Here is a 17,217-nt window from a genome sequence, read left to right as displayed (position 1 = left end):
GGGCTGATATGAGGTGTGTCAGTGGTATATGTGTTACCTGTGGCTGATATGTGAGGTGTGTCAGTGGTATATGTGTTACCTGTGGCTGATATGTGAGGTGTCAGTGGTACATGTGTTACCTGTGGCTGATATGTGAGATGTGTCAGTGGCACATGTGTTACCTGTGGCTGATATGTGAGATGTGTTAGCGGTACATGTGTTACCTGTGGCTGATATGTGAGGTGTGTCAGTGGTATATGTGTTAGCTGTGGCTGATATGAGGTGTGTCAGTGGTATATGTGTTACATGTGGCTGATATGTGAGGTGTGTGAGTGGTATATGTGTTACCTGTGGCTGATATGACAGGTGTCAGTGGTATATGTGTTACCTGTGGCTGATATTTGAGGTGTGTCAATGGTATATGTGTTACCTGTGGCTGACATGTGAGGTGTCAGTGGTATATGTGTTACCTATGGCTGATATGTAAGGTGTCAGTGGTATATCTGTTACCTGTGGCTGATATGTGAGGTGTGTCAGTGGTATATGTGTTAGCTGTGGCTGATATGAGGTGTGTCAGTGGTATATGTGTTACATGTGGCTGATATGTGAGGTGTGTGAGTGGTATATGTGTTACCTGTGGCTGATATGTGAGGTGTGTCAGTGGTATATGTGTTACCTGTGGCTGATATGTGAGGTATCAGTGGTATATGTGTTACCTGTGGCTGATATGTGAGATGTGTCAGTGGTATATGTGTTACCTGTGGATGATATGTGAGATGTGTCAGTGGTACATGTGTTAACTGACGCTGATATGTGAGGTGTGTCAGTAGTATATGTGTTACCTGTAGCTGATATGTGAGGTGTCAGTGGTATATGTGGTACCTATGGCTGATATGTGATGTGTCAGTGGAATATGTGTTACCTGTGGCTGATATGTGAGATGTGTCAGTGGTATGTCTGTTACCTGTGGCTGATATGTGTGGTGTGTCAGTGGTATATGTGTTACCTGTGGCTGATATGAGAGGTGTCAGTGGTATATGTGTTACCTGTGGCTGATATGAGGTGTGTCAGTGGTATATGCGTTACATGTGGCTGATATGTGAGGTGTCAGTGGCATATGTGTTACCTGTGGCTGATATGTGAGATGTGTCAGTGGTACATGTGATACCTGTGGCTGATATGTGAGGTGTGTCAGTGTTATATGTGTTACCTGTGGCTGATATGAGGTGTGTCAGTGGTATATGTGTTACATGCGGCTGATATGTGAGGTGTGTAAGTGGTATATGTGTTACCTGTGGCTGATATGAGGTGTGTGAGTGGTATATGTGTTACCTGTGGCTGATATGTGAGGTGTGTCAGTGGTATATGTGTTACATGTGGCTGATATGTGAGGTGTGTGAGTGGTATATGTGTTACCTGTTGCTCATATGAGGTATGTGAGTGGTATATGTGTTACCTTTGGCTGATATGTGAGGTGTGTCAGTGGTATATGTGTCACCTGTGGCTGACATGTGAGGTGTCAGTGGTATATGTGTTACCTGTGGCTGTTATGAGAGGTGTGTGAGTGGTATATGTGTTACCTGGGGCTGATATGAGGTGTGTCAGTGGTATATGTGTTACCTGTGGCTGATATGTGAGGTGTGTCAGTGGTATATGTGTTACCTGTGGCTGATATGTGAGGTGTCAGTGGTATATGTGTTACCTGTGGCTGATATGTGAGATCTGTCAGTGGTACATGTGTTACCTGTGGCTGATATGTGAGATGTGTTAGTGGTACATGTGTTACCTGTGGCTGATATGTGAGGTGTGTCAGTGGTATATGTGTTAGCTGTGGCTGATATGTGAGGTGTCAGTGGTATATGTGTTACCTATGGCTGATATGTAAGGTGTCAGTGGTATATCTGTTACCTGTGGCTGATATGTGAGATGTGTCAGTGGTATATGTGTTACCTGTGGCTGATATGTGAGATGTGTCAGTGGTACATGTGTTACCTGTGGCTGATATGTGAGTTGTGTCAGTGGTATATGTGTTACCTGTGGCTGATATGTGAGGTGTCAGTGGTATATGTGTTACCTATGGCAGATATGTGAGGTGTCAGTGGTATATGAGTTACCTGTGGCTGATATGTGAGATGTGTCAGTGGTATATGTGTTACCTGTGGCTGATATGTGAGGTATGTCAGTGGTATATGTGTTACCTGTGGCAGATATGTGAGATGTGTCAGTGGTATATGTGTTACCTGTGGCTGATATGAGGTGTTTCAGTGGTATATGCGTTACATGTGGCTGATATGTGAGGTGTCAGTGGTATATGTGTTACCTGTGACTGATATGTGAGATGTTTCAGTGGTATATGTGTTACCTGTGGCTGATATCAGAGGTGTCAGTGGTATATGTGTTACCTGTGGCTGATATGAGGTGTGTCAGTGGTATATGTGTTATCTGTGGCTTAAATGTGAGGTGTGTCAGTGGTATATGTGTTACCTATGGCTGAAATATGAGGTGTGTCAGTGGTATATGTGTTACCTGTGGCTGATATATGAGATGTGTCAGTGGTACATGTGTTACCTGTGGCTGATATGTGAGATGTGTCAGTGGTACATGTGTTACCTGTGGCTGATATGTGAGGTGTGTCAGTGGTATATGTGTTACCTGTGGCTGATATGTGAGGTGTCAGAGGTATATGTGTTACCTGTGGCGGATATGTGAGATGTGTCAGTGGTACATGTGTTACCTGTGGCTGATATGTGAGGTGTGTCAGTGGTATATGTGTTACCTGTGGCTGATATGTGAGGTATCAGCGGTATATGTGTTACCTGTGGCTGATATGTGAGATGTGTCAGTGGTATATGTGTTAACTGACGCTGATATGTGAGGTGTGTCAGTAGTATATGTGTTACCTGTAGCTGATATGTGAGGTGTCAGTGGTATATGTGGTACCTATGGCTGATATGTGATGTGTCAGTGGAATATGTGTTACCTGTGGCTGATATGTGAGATGTGTCAGTGGTATGTCTGTTACCTGTGGCTGATATGTGTGGTGTGTCAGTGGTATATGTGTTACCTGTGGCTGATATGAGAGGTGTCAGTGGTATATGTGTTACCTGTGGCTGATATGAGGTGTGTCAGTGGTATATGCGTTACATGTGGCTGATATGTGAGGTGTCATTGGCATATGTGTTACCTGTGGCTGATATGTGAGATGTGTCAGTGGTACATGTGTTACATGCGGCTGATATGTGAGGTGTGTAAGTGGTATATGTGTTACCTGTGGCTGATATGAGGTGTGTGAGTGGTATATGTGTTACCTGTGGCTGATATGTGAGGTGTGTCAGTGGTATATGTGTTACCTGTGGCTGAAATGTGAGGTGTGTCAGTGGTATATGTGTTACCTGTGGCTGATATATGAGATGTGTCAGCGGTACATGTGTTACCTGTGGCTGATATGAGAGGTGTGTCAGTGGAATATGTGTTACCTGTGGCTGATATGTGAGGTGTCAGTGGTATATGTGTTACCTGTGGCTGATATGTGAGATTTGTCAGTGGTACATGTGTTACCTGTGGCTGATATGTGAGATGTGTCAGTGGTACATGTGTTACCTGTGGCTGATAGGTGAGGTGTGTCAGTGTTATATGTGTTACCTGTGGCTGATATGAGGTGTGTCAGTGGTATATGTGTTACATGTGGCTGATATGTGAGGTGTGTGAGTGGTATATGTGTTACCTGTTGCTCATATGAGGTATGTGAGTGGTATATGTGTTACCTTTATCTGATATGTGAGGTGTGTCAGTGGTATATGTGTCACCTGTTGCTGACATGTGAGGTGTCAGTGGTATATGTGTTACCTGTGGCTGTTATGAGAGGTGTGTGAGTGGTATATGTGTTACCTGGGGCTGATATGAGGTGTGTCAGTGGTATATGTGTTACCTGTGGCTGATATGTGAGGTGTGTCAGTGGTATATGTGTTACCTGTGGCTGATATGTGAGGTGTCAGTGGTACATGTGTTACCTGTGGCTGATATGTGAGATGTGTCAGTGGCACATGTGTTACCTGTGGCTGATATGTGAGATGTGTTAGCGGTACATGTGTTACCTGTGGCTGATATGTGAGGTGTGTCAGTGGTATATGTGTTAGCTGTGGCTGATATGAGGTGTGTCTGTGGTATATGTGTTACATGTGGCTGATATGTGAGGTGTGTGAGTGGTATATGTGTTACCTGTGGCTGACATGACAGGTGTCAGTGGTATATGTGTTACCTGTGGCTGATATGTGAGGTGTGTCAATGGTATATGTGTTACCTGTGGCTGACATGTGAGGTGTCAGTGGTATATGTGTTACCTATGGCTGATATGTAAGGTGTCAGTGGTATATCTGTTACCTGTGGCTGATATGTGAGATGTGTCAGTGGTACATGTGTTACCTGTGGCTGATAGGTGAGGTGTGTCAGTGTTATATGTGTTACCTGTGGCTGATATTACGTGTGTCAGTGGTATATGTGTTACATGTGGCTGATATGCGAGGTGTGTGAGTGGTATATGTGTTACCTGTTGCTCATATGAGGTATGTGAGTGGTATATGTGTTACCTTTGGCTGATATGTGAGGTGTGTCAGTGGTATATGTGTCACCTGTGGCTGACATGTGAGGTGTCAGTGGTATATGTGTTACCTGTGGCTGTTATGAGAGGTGTGTGAGTGGTATATGTGTTACCTGGGGCTGATATGAGGTGTGTCAGTGGTATATGTGTTACCTGTGGCTGATATGTGAGGTGTGTCAGTGGTATATGTGTTACCTGTGGCTGATATGTGAGGTGTCAGTGGTATATGTGTTACCTGTGGCTGATATGTGAGATCTGTCAGTGGTACATGTGTTACCTGTGGCTGATATGTGAGATGTGTTAGTGGTACATGTGTTACCTGTGGCTGATATGTGAGGTGTGTCAGTGGTATATGTGTTAGCTGTGGCTGATATGTGAGGTGTCAGTGGTATATGTGTTACCTATGGCTGATATGTAAGGTGTCAGTGGTATATCTGTTACCTGTGGCTGATATGTGAGATGTGTCAGTGGTATATGTGTTACCTGTGGCTGATATGTGAGATGTGTCAGTGGTACATGTGTTACCTGTGGCTGATATGTGAGTTGTGTCAGTGGTATATGTGTTACCTGTGGCTGATATGTGAGGTGTCAGTGGTATATGTGTTACCTATGGCAGATATGTGAGGTGTCAGTGGTATATGAGTTACCTGTGGCTGATATGTGAGATGTGTCAGTGGTATATGTGTTACCTGTGGCTGATATGTGAGGTATGTCAGTGGTATATGTGTTACCTGTGGCAGATATGTGAGATGTGTCAGTGGTATATGTGTTACCTGTGGCTGATATGAGGTGTGTCAGTGGTATATGCGTTACATGTGGCTGATATGTGAGGTGTCAGTGGTATATGTGTTACCTGTGACTGATATGTGAGATGTTTCAGTGGCATATGTGTTACCTGTGGCTGATATCAGAGGTGTCAGTGGTATATGTGTTACCTGTGGCTGATATGAGGTGTGTCAGTAGTATATGTGTTATCTGTGGCTTAAATGTGAGGTGTGTCAGTGGTATATGTGTTACCTATGGCTGAAATATGAGGTGTGTCAGTGGTATATGTGTTACCTGTGGCTGATATATGAGATGTGTCAGTGGTACATGTGTTACCTGTGGCTGATATGTGAGATGTGTCAGTGGTACATGTGTTACCTGTGGCTGATATGTGAGGTGTGTCAGTGGTATATGTGTTACCTGTGGCTGTTATGTGAGGTGTCAGAGGTATATGTGTTACCTGTGGCGGATATGTGAGTTGTGTCAGTGGTACATGTGTTACCTGTGGCTGATATGTGAGGTGTGTCAGTGGTATATGTGTTACCTGTGGCTGATATGTGAGGTATCAGTGGTATATGTGTTACCTGTGGCTGATATGTGAGATGTGTCAGTGGTATATGTGTTACCTGTGGATGATATGTGAGATGTGTCAGTGGTACATGTGTTAACTGACGCTGATATGTGAGGTGTGTCAGTAGTATATGTGTTACCTGTAGCTGATATGTGAGGTGTCAGTGGTATATGTGGTACCTATGGCTGATATGTGATGTGTCAGTGGAATATGTGTTACCTGTGGCTGATATGTGAGATGTGTCAGTGGTATGTCTGTTACCTGTGGCTGATATGTGTGGTGTGTCAGTGGTATATGTGTTACCTGTGGCTGATATGAGAGGTGTCAGTGGTATATGTGTTACCTGTGGCTGATATGAGGTGTGTCAGTGGTATATGCGTTACATGTGGCTGATATGTGAGGTGTCAGTGGCATATGTGTTACCTGTGGCTGATATGTGAGATGTGTCAGTGGTACATGTGATACCTGTGGCTGATATGTGAGGTGTGTCAGTGTTATATGTGTTACCTGTGGCTGATATGAGGTGTGTCAGTGGTATACGTGTTACATGCGGCTGATATGTGAGGTGTGTAAGTGGTATATGTGTTACCTGTGGGTGATATGAGGTGTGTGAGTGGTATATGTGTTACCTGTGGCTGATATGTGAGGTGTGTCAGTGGTATATGTGTTACCTGTGGCTGAAATGTGAGGTGTGTCAGTGGTATATGTGTTACCTGTGGCTGATATATGAGATGTGTCAGCGGTACATGTGTTACCTGTGGCTGATATGTGAGATTTGTCAGTGGTACATGTGTTACCTGTGGCTGATATGTGAGATGTGTCAGTGGTACATGTGTTACCTGTGGCTGATAGGTGAGGTGTGTCAGTGTTATATGTGTTACCTGTGGCTGATATGAGGTGTGTCAGTGGTATATGTGTTACATGTGGCTGATATGTGAGGTGTGTGAGTGGTATATGTGTTACATGTTGCTCATATGAGGTATGTGAGTGGTATATGTGTTACCTTTATCTGATATGTGAGGTGTGTCAGTGGTATATGTGTCACCTGTTGCTGACATGTGAGGTGTCAGTGGTATATGTGTTACCTGTGGCTGTTATGAGAGGTGTGTGAGTGGTATATGTGTTACCTGGGGCTGATATGAGGTGTGTCAGTGGTATATGTATTACCTGTGGCTGATATGTGAGGTGTGTCAGTGGTATATGTGTTACCTGTGGCTGATATGTGAGGTGTGTCAATGGTATATGTGTTACCTGTGGCTGACATGTGAGGTGTCAGTGGTATATGTGTTACCTATGGCTGATATCTAAGGTGTCAGTGGTATATCTGTTACCTGTGGCTGATATGTGAGGTGTGTCAGTGGTATATGTGTTAGCTGTGGCTGATATGAGGTGTGTCAGTGGTATATGTGTTACATGTGGCTGATATGTGAGGTGTGTGAGTGGTATATGTGTTACCTGTGGCTGATATGTGAGGTGTGTCAGTGGTATATGTGTTACCTGTGGCTGATATGTGAGGTGTCAGTGGTATATGTGTTACCTGTGACTGATATGTGAGATGTGTCAGTGGTACATGTGTTACCTGTGGCTGATATGTGAGATGTGTTAGTGGTACATGTGTTACCTGTGGCTGATATGTGAGGTGTGTCAGTGGTATATGTGTTAGCTGTGGCTGATATGAGGTGTGTGAGTGGTATATGTGTTACCTGTGGCTGATATGTGAGGTGTTTGAGTGGTATATGTGTTACCTGTGGCTGATATGAGGTGTGTGAGTGGTATATGTGTTACCTGTGGCTGATATGTGAGGTGTGTCAGTGGTATATGTGTTACCAGTGGCTGACATGTGAGGTGTCAGTGGTATATGTGTTAACTATGGCTGATATGTAAGGTGTCAGTGGTATATCTGTTACCTGTGGCTGATATGTGAGATGTGTCAGTGGTATATGTGTTACCTGTGGCTGATATGTGAGATGTGTCAGTGGTACATGTGTTACCTGTGGCTGATATGTGAGGTGTGTGAGTGGTATATGTGTTACCTGAGGCTGATATGTGAGGTGTAAGTGGTATATGTGTTTCCTGTGGCTGAAATGTGAGGTGTCAGTGGTATATGTGTTACCTGTGGCTGAAATGTGAGGTGTCAGTGGTATATGTATTACCTGTGGCTGACATGTGAGGTGTGTCAGTGGTATATGTGTTACCTGTGGCTGATATGTGGGGTGTCAGTTGTATATGTGTTACCTGTGGCTGATATGTGAGGTGTCAGTGGTATATGTGCTACCTGTGGCTGATATGAGGTGTGTGAGTGGTATATGTGTTACCTGTTGCTCATATGAGGTATGTGAGTGGTATATGTGTTACCTTTGGCTGATATGTGAGGTGTGTCAGTGGTATATGTGTCACCTGTGGCTGACATGTGAGGTGCCAGTGGTATATGTGTTACCTGTGGCTGTTATGAGAGGTGTGTGAGTGGTATATGTGTTACCTGGGGCTGAAATGAGGTGTGTCAGTGGTATATGTGTTACCTGTGGCTGATATGTGAGGTGTGTCAGTGGTATATGTGTTACCTGTGGCTGATATGTGAGGCGTCAGTGGTACATGTGTTACCTGTGGCTGATATGTGAGATGTGTCAGTGGTACATGTGTTACCTGTGGATAATATGTGAGATGTGTTAGCGGTACATGTGTTACCTGTGGCTGATATGTGAGGTGTGTCAGTGGTATATGTGTTAGCTGTGGCTGATATGAGGTGTGTCAGTGGTATATGTGTTACATGTGGCTGATATGTGAGGTGTGTGAGTGGTATATGTGTAATCTGTGGCTGATATGACAGGTGTCAGTGGTATATGTGTTACCTGTGGCTGATATGTGAGGTGTGTGAGTGGTATATGTGTTACCTGTGGCTGACATGTGAGGTGTCAGTGGTATATGTGTTACCTATGGCTGATATGTAAGGTGTCAGTGGTATATCTGTTACCTGTGGCTGATATGTGAGATGTGTCAGTGGTACATGTGTTACCTGTGGCTGATAGGTGAGGTGTGTCAGTGTTATATGTGTTACCTGTGGCTGATATTACGTGTGTCAGTGGTATATGTGTTACATGTGGCTGATATGCGAGGTGTGTGAGTGGTATATGTATTACCTGTTGCTCATATGAGGTATGTGAGTGGTATATGTGTTACCTTTGGCTGATATGTGAGGTGTGTCAGTGGTATATGTGTCACCTGTGGCTGACATGTGAGGTGTCAGTGGTATATGTGTTACCTGTGGCTGTTATGAGAGGTGTGTGAGTGGTATATGTGTTACCTGGGGCTGATATGAGGTGTGTCAGTGGTATATGTGTTACCTGTGGCTGATATGTGAGGTGTGTCAGTGGTATATGTGTTACCTGTGGCTGATATGTGAGGTGTCAGTGGTATATGTGTTACCTGTGGCTGATATGTGAGATCTGTCAGTGGTACATGTGTTACCTGTGGCTGATATGTGAGATGTGTTAGTGGTACATGTGTTACCTGTGGCTGATATGTGAGGTGTGTCAGTGATATATGTGTTAGCTGTGGCTGATATGTGAGGTGTCAGTGGTATATGTGTTACCTATGGCTGATATGTAAGGTGTCAGTGGTATATCTGTTACCTGTGGCTGATATGTGAGATGTGTCAGTGGTATATGTGTTACCTGTGGCTGATATGTGAGATGTGTCAGTGGTACATGTGTTACCTGTGGCTGATATGTGAGTTGTGTCAGTGGTATATGTGTTACCTGTGGCTGATATGTGAGGTGTCAGTGGTATATGTGTTACCTATGGCAGATATGTGAGGTGTCAGTGGTATATGAGTTACCTGTGGCTGATATGTGAGATGTGTCAGTGGTATATGTGTTACCTGTGGCTGATATGTGAGGTATGTCAGTGGTATATGTGTTACCTGTGGCAGATATGTGAGATGTGTCAGTGGTATATGTGTTACCTGTGGCTGATATGAGGTGTGTCAGTGGTATATGCGTTACATGTGGCTGATATGTGAGGTGTCAGTGGTATATGTGTTACCTGTGACTGATATGTGAGATGTTTCAGTGGTATATGTGTTACCTGTGGCTGATATCAGAGGTGTCAGTGGTATATGTGTTACCTGTGGCTGATATGAGGTGTGTCAGTGGTATATGTGTTATCTGTGGCTTAAATGTGAGGTGTGTCAGTGGTATATGTGTTACCTATGGCTGAAATATGAGGTGTGTCAGTGGTATATGTGTTACCTGTGGCTGATATATGAGATGTATCAGTGGTACATGTGTTACCTGTGGCTGATATGTGAGATGTGTCAGTGGTACATGTGTTACCTGTGGCTGATATGTGAGGTGTGTCAGTGGTATATGTGTTACCTGTGGCTGTTATGTGAGGTGTCAGAGGTATATGTGTTACCTGTGGCGGATATGTGAGATGTGTCAGTGGTACATGTGTTACCTGTGGCTGATATGTGAGGTGTGTCAGTGGTATATGTGTTACCTGTGGCTGATATGTGAGGTATCAGTGGTATATGTGTTACCTGTGGCTGATATGTGAGATGTGTCAGTGGTATATGTGTTACCTGTGGATGATATGTGAGATGTGTCAGTGGTACATGTGTTAACTGACGCTGATATGTGAGGTGTGTCAGTAGTATATGTGTTACCTGTAGCTGATATGTGAGGTGTCAGTGGTATATGTGGTACCTATGGCTGATATGTGATGTGTCAGTGGAATATGTGTTACCTGTGGCTGATATGTGAGATGTGTCAGTGGTATGTCTGTTACCTGTGGCTGATATGTGTGGTGTGTCAGTGGTATATGTGTTACCTGTGGCTGATATGAGAGGTGTCAGTGGTATATGTGTTACCTGTGGCTGATATGAGGTGTGTCAGTGGTATATGCGTTACATGTGGCTGATATGTGAGGTGTCAGTGGCATATGTGTTACCTGTGGCTGATATGTGAGATGTGTCAGTGGTACATGTGATACCTGTGGCTGATATGTGAGGTGTGTCAGAGTTATATGTGTTACCTGTGGCTGATATGAAGTGTGTCAGTGGTATATGTGTTACATGCGGCTGATATGTGAGGTGTGTAAGTGGTATATGTGTTACCTGTGGGTGATATGAGGTGTGTGAGTGGTATATGTGTTACCTGTGGCTGATATGTGAGGTGTGTCAGTGGTATATGTGTTACCTGTGGCTGAAATGTGAGGTGTGTCAGTGGTATATGTGTTACCTGTGGCTGATATATGAGATGTGTCAGCGGTACATGTGTTACCTGTGGCTGATATGAGAGGTGTGTCAGTGGAATATGTGTTACCTGTGGCTGATATGTGAGATGTCAGTGGTATATGTGTTACCTGTGGCTGATATGTGAGATTTGTCAGTGGTACATGTGTTACCTGTGGCTGATATGTGAGATGTGTCAGTGGCACATGTGTTACCTGTGGCTGATAGGTGAGGTGTGTCAGTGTTATATGTGTTACCTGTGGCTGATATGAGGTGTGTCAGTGGTATATGTGTTACATGTGGCTGATATGTGAGGTGTGTGAGTGGTATATGTGTTACCTGTTGCTCATATGAGGTATGTGAGTGGTATATGTGTTACCTTTATCTGATATGTGAGGTGTGTCAGTGGTATATGTGTCACCTGTTGCTGACATGTGAGGTGTCAGTGGTATATGTGTTACCTGTGGCTGTTATGAGAGGTGTGTGAGTGGTATATGTGTTACCTGGGGCTGATATGAGGTGTGTCAGTGGTATATGTGTTACCTGTGGCTGATATGTGAGGTGTGTCAGTGGTATATGTGTTACCTGTGGCTGATATGTGAGGTGTGTCAATGGTATATGTGTTACCTGTGGCTGACATGTGAGGTGTCAGTGGTATATGTGTTACCTATGGCTGATATGTAAGGTGTCAGTGGTATATCTGTTACCTGTGGCTGATATGTGAGGTGTGTCAGTGGTATATGTGTTAGCTGTGGCTGATATGAGGTGTGTCAGTGGTATATGTGTTACATGTGGCTGATATGTGAGGTGTGTGAGTGGTATATGTGTTACCTGTGGCTGATATGTGAGGTGTGTCAGTGGTATATGTGTTACCTGTGGCTGATATGTGAGGTGTCAGTGGTATATGTGTTACCTGTGGCTGATATGTGAGATGTGTCAGTGGTACATGTGTTACCTGTGGCTGATATGTGAGATGTGTTAGTGGTACATGTGTTACCTGTGGCTGATATGTGAGGTGTGTCAGTGGTATATGTGTTAGCTGTGGCTGATATGAGGTGTGTGAGTGGTATATGTGTTACCTGTGGCTGATATGTGAGGTGTTTGAGTGGTATATGTGTTACCTGTGGCTGATATGAGGTGTGTGAGTGGTATATGTGTTACCTGTGGCTGATATGTGAGGTGTGTCAGTGGTATATGTGTTACCAGTGGCTGACATGTGAGGTGTCAGTGGTATATGTGTTACCTATGGCTGATATGTAAGGTGTCAGTGGTATATCTGTTACCTGTGGCTGATATGTGAGATGTGTCAGTGGTATATGTGTTACCTGTGGCTGATATGTGAGATGTGTCAGTGGTACATGTGTTACCTGTGGCTGATATGTGAGGTGTGTGAGTGGTATATGTGTTACCTGAGGCTGATATGTGAGGTGTCAGTGGTATATGTGTTTCCTGTGGCTGAAATGTGAGGTGTCAGTGGTATATGTGTTACCTGTGGCTGAAATGTGAGGTGTCAGTGGTATATGTATTACCTGTGGCTGACATGTGAGGTGTGTCAGTGGTATATGTGTTACCTGTGGCTGATATGTGGGGTGTCAGTTGTATATGTGTTACCTGTGGCTGATATGTGAGGTGTCAGTGGTATATGTGCTACCTGTGGCTGATATGAGGTGTGTCAGTGGTATATATGTTACCTGTGGCTGATATGAGGTGTGTGAGTGGTATATGTGTTACCTGTGGCTGAAAAGTGAGGTGTCAGTGGTATATGTGTTATCTGAGGCTGATATGTGAGGTGTCAGTGGTATATGTGTTACCTTTGGCTGACATGAGGTGTGTCAGTGGTATATGTGTTACCTGTGGCTGATAAGTGAGGTGTGTCAGTGTTATATGTGTTACCTGTGGCTGATATGAGGTGTGTCAGTGGTATATGTGTTACATGCGGCTGATATGTGAGGTGTGTGAGTGGTATATGTGTTACCTGTGGCTGATATGAGGTGTGTGAGTGGTATATGTGTTACCTGTGGCTGATATGTGAGGTGTGTCAGTGGTAAATGTGTTACCTGTGGCTGATATGTGAGGTGTGTCAGTGGTATATATGTTACCTGTGGCTGATATATGAGATGTGTCATCGGTACATGTGTTACCTGTGGCTGATATGAGAGGTGTGTCAGTGGAATATGGGTTACCTGTGGCTGATATGTGAGGTGTCAGTGGTATATGTGTTACCTGTGGCTGATATGTGAGATTTGTCAGTGGTACATGTGTTACCTGTGGCTGATATGTGAGATGTGTCAGTGGTACAAGTGTTACCTGTGGCTGATAGGTGAGGTGTGTAAGTGTTATATGTGTTACCTGTGGCTGATATGAGGTGTGTCAGTGGTATATGTGTTACATGTGGCTGATATGTGAGGTGTGTGAGTGGTATATGTGTTACCTGTTGCTCCTAGGAGGTATGTGAGTGGTATATGTGTTACCTTTGGCTGATATGTGAGGTGTGTCAGTGGTATATGTGTCACCTGTGGCTGACATGTGAGGTGCCAGTGGTATATGTGTTACCTGTGGCTGTTATGAGAGGTGTGTGAGTGGTATATGTGTTACCTGGGGCTGAAATGAGGTGTGTCAGTGGTATATGTGTTACCTGTGGCTGATATGTGAGGTGTGTCAGTGGTATATGTGTTACCTGTTTCTGATATGTGAGGTGTCAGTGGTACATGTGTTACCTGTGACTGATATGTGAGATGTGTCAGTGGTACATGTGTTACCTGTGGCTGATATGTGAGATGTGTTAGCGGTACATGTGTTACCTGTGGCTGATATGTGAGGTGTGTCAGTGGTATATGTGTTAGCTGTGGCTGATATGAGGTGTGTCAGTGGTATATGTGTTACATGTGGCTGATATGTGAGGTGTGTGAGTGGTATATGTGTTACCTGTGGCTGATATGACAGGTGTCAGTGGTATATGTGTTACCTGTGGCTGATATGTGAGGTGTCAGTGGCATATGTGTTACCTGTGGCTGATATGTGAGATGTGTCAGTGGTACATGTGATACCTGTGGCTGATATGTGAGGTGTGTCAGTGTTATATGTGTTACCTGTGGCTGATATGAGGTGTGTCAGTGGTATATGTGTTACATGCGGCTGATATGTGAGGTGTGTAAGTGCTATATGTGTTACCTGTGGCTGATATGAGGTGTGTGAGTGGTATATGTGTTACCTGTGGCTGATATGTGAGGTGTGTCAGTGGTATATGTGTTACATGTGGCTGATATGCGAGGTGTGTGAGTGGTATATGTGTTACCTGTTGCTCATATGAGGTATGTGAGTGGTATATGTGTTACCTTTGGCTGATATGTGAGGTGTGTCAGTGGTATATGTGTCACCTGTGGCTGACATGTGAGGTGTCAGTGGTATATGTGTTACCTGTGGCTGTTATGAGAGGTGTGTGAGTGGTATATGTGTTACCTGGGGCTGATATGAGGTGTGTCAGTGGTATATGTGTTACCTGTGGCTGATATGTGAGGTGTGTCAGTGGTATATGTGTTACCTGTGGCTGATATGTGAGGTGTCAGTGGTATATGTGTTACCTGTGGCTGATATGTGAGATCTGTCAGTGGTACATGTGTTACCTGTGGCTGATATGTGAGATGTGTTAGTGGTACATGTGTTACCTGTGGCTGATATGTGAGGTGTGTCAGTGGTATAGGTGTTAGCTGTGGCTGATATGTGAGGTGTCAGTGGTATATGTGTTACCTATGGCTGATATGTAAGGTGTCAGTGATATATCTGTTACCTGTGGCTGATATGTGAGATGTGTCAGTGGTATATGTGTTACCTGTGGCTGATATGTGAGATGTGTCAGTGGTACATGTGTTACCTGTGGCTGATATGTGAGTTGTGTCAGTGGTATATGTGTTACCTGTGGCTGATATGTGAGGTGTCAGTGGTATATGTGTTACCTATGGCAGATATGTGAGGTGTCAGTGGTATATGAGTTACCTGTGGCTGATATGTGAGATGTGTCAGTGGTATATGTGTTACCTGTGGCTGATATGTGAGGTATGTCAGTTGTATATGTGTTACCTGTGGCAGATATGTGAGATGTGTCAGTGGTATATGTGTTACCTGTGGCTGATATGAGGTGTGTCAGTGGTATATGCGTTACATGTGGCTGATATGTGAGGTGTCAGTGGTATATGTGTTACCTGTGACTGATATGTGAGATGTTTCAGTGGTATATGTGTTACCTGTGGCTGATATCAGAGGTGTCAGTGGTATATGTGTTACCTGTGGCTGATATGAGGTGTGTCAGTGGTATATGTGTTATCTGTGGCTTAAATGTGAGGTGTGTCAGTGGTATATGTGTTACCTATGGCTGAAATATGAGGTGTGTCAGTGGTATATGTGTTACCTGTGGCTGATATATGAGATGTGTCAGTGGTACATGTGTTACCTGTGGCTGATATGTGAGATGTGTCAGTGGTACATGTGTTACCTGTGGCTGATATGTGAGGTGTGTCAGTGGTATATGTGTTACCTGTGGCTGATATGTGAGGTGTCAGAGGTATATGTGTTACCTGTGGCGGATATGTGAGATGTGTCAATGGTACATGTGTTACCTGTGGCTGATATGTGAGGTGTGTCAGTGGTATATGTGTTACCTGTGGCTGATATGTGAGGTATCAGTGGTATATGTGTTACCTGTGGCTGATATGTGAGATGTGTCAGTGGTATATGTGTTACCTGTGGATGATATGTGAGATGTGTCAGTGGTACATGTGTTAACTGACGCTGATATGTGAGGTGTGTCAGTAGTATATGTGTTACCTGTAGCTGATATGTGAGGTGTCAGTGGTATATGTGGTACCTATGGCTGATATGTGATGTGTCAGTGGAATATGTGTTACCTGTGGCTGATATGTGAGATGTGTCAGTGGTATGTCTGTTACCTGTGGCTGATATGTGTGGTGTGTCAGTGGTATATGTGTTACCTGTGGCTGATATGAGAGGTGTCAGTGGTATATGTGTTACCTGTGGCTGATATGAGGTGTGTCAGTGGTATATGCGTTACATGTGGCTGATATGTGAGGTGTCAGTGGCATATGTGTTACCTGTGGCTGATATGTGAGATGTGTCAGTGGTACATGTGATACCTGTGGCTGATATGTGAGGTGTGTCAGTGTTATATGTGTTACCTGTGGCTGATATGAGGTGTGTCAGTGGTATATGTGATACATGCGGCTGATATGTGAGGTGTGTAAGTGGTATATGTGTTACCTGTGGGTGATATGAGGTGTGTGAGTGGTATATGTGTTACCTGTGGCTGATATGTGAGGTGTGTCAGTGGTATATGTGTTACCTGTGGCTGAAATGTGAGGTGTGTCAGTGGTATATGTGTTACCTGTGGCTGATATATGAGATGTGTCAGCGGTACATGTGTTACCTGTGGCTGATATGAGAGGTGTGTCAGTGGAATATGTGTTACCTGTGGCTGATATGTGAGGTGTCAGTGGTATATGTGTTACCTGTGGCTGATATGTGAGATTTGTCAGTGGTACATGTGTTACCTGTGGCTGATATGTGAGATGTGTCAGTGGTACATGTGTTACCTGTGGCTGATAGGTGAGGTGTGTCAGTGTTATATGTGTTACCTGTGGCTGATATGAGGTGTGTCAGTGGTATATGTGTTACATGTGGCTGATATGTGAGGTGTGTGAGTGGTATATGTGTTACCTGTTGCTCATATGAGGTATGTGAGTGGTATATGTGTTACCTTTATCTGATATGTGAGGTGTGTCAGTGGTATATGTGTCACCTGTTGCTGACATGTGAGGTGTCAGTGGTATATGTGTTACCTGTGGCTGTTATGAGAGGTGTGTGAGTGGTATATGTGTTACCTGGGGCTGATATGAGGTGTGTCAGTGGTATATGTGTTACCTGTGGCTGATATGTGAGGTGTGTCAGTGGTATATGTGTTACCTGTGGCTGATATGTGAGGTGTGTCAATGGTATATGTGTTACCTGTGGCTGACATGTGAGGTGTCAGTGGTATATGTGTTACCTATGGCTGATATGTAAGGT

This window comes from Phyllobates terribilis, unplaced genomic scaffold (assembly GCF_046119375.1).
Source record: "Phyllobates terribilis strain yellow unplaced genomic scaffold, ASM4611937v1 Scaffold_5__5_contigs__length_657084704, whole genome shotgun sequence".
In the NCBI taxonomy this organism is placed as follows: domain Eukaryota; kingdom Metazoa; phylum Chordata; class Amphibia; order Anura; family Dendrobatidae; genus Phyllobates; species Phyllobates terribilis.
Note: the sequence above shows the minus strand (reverse complement) of the source record.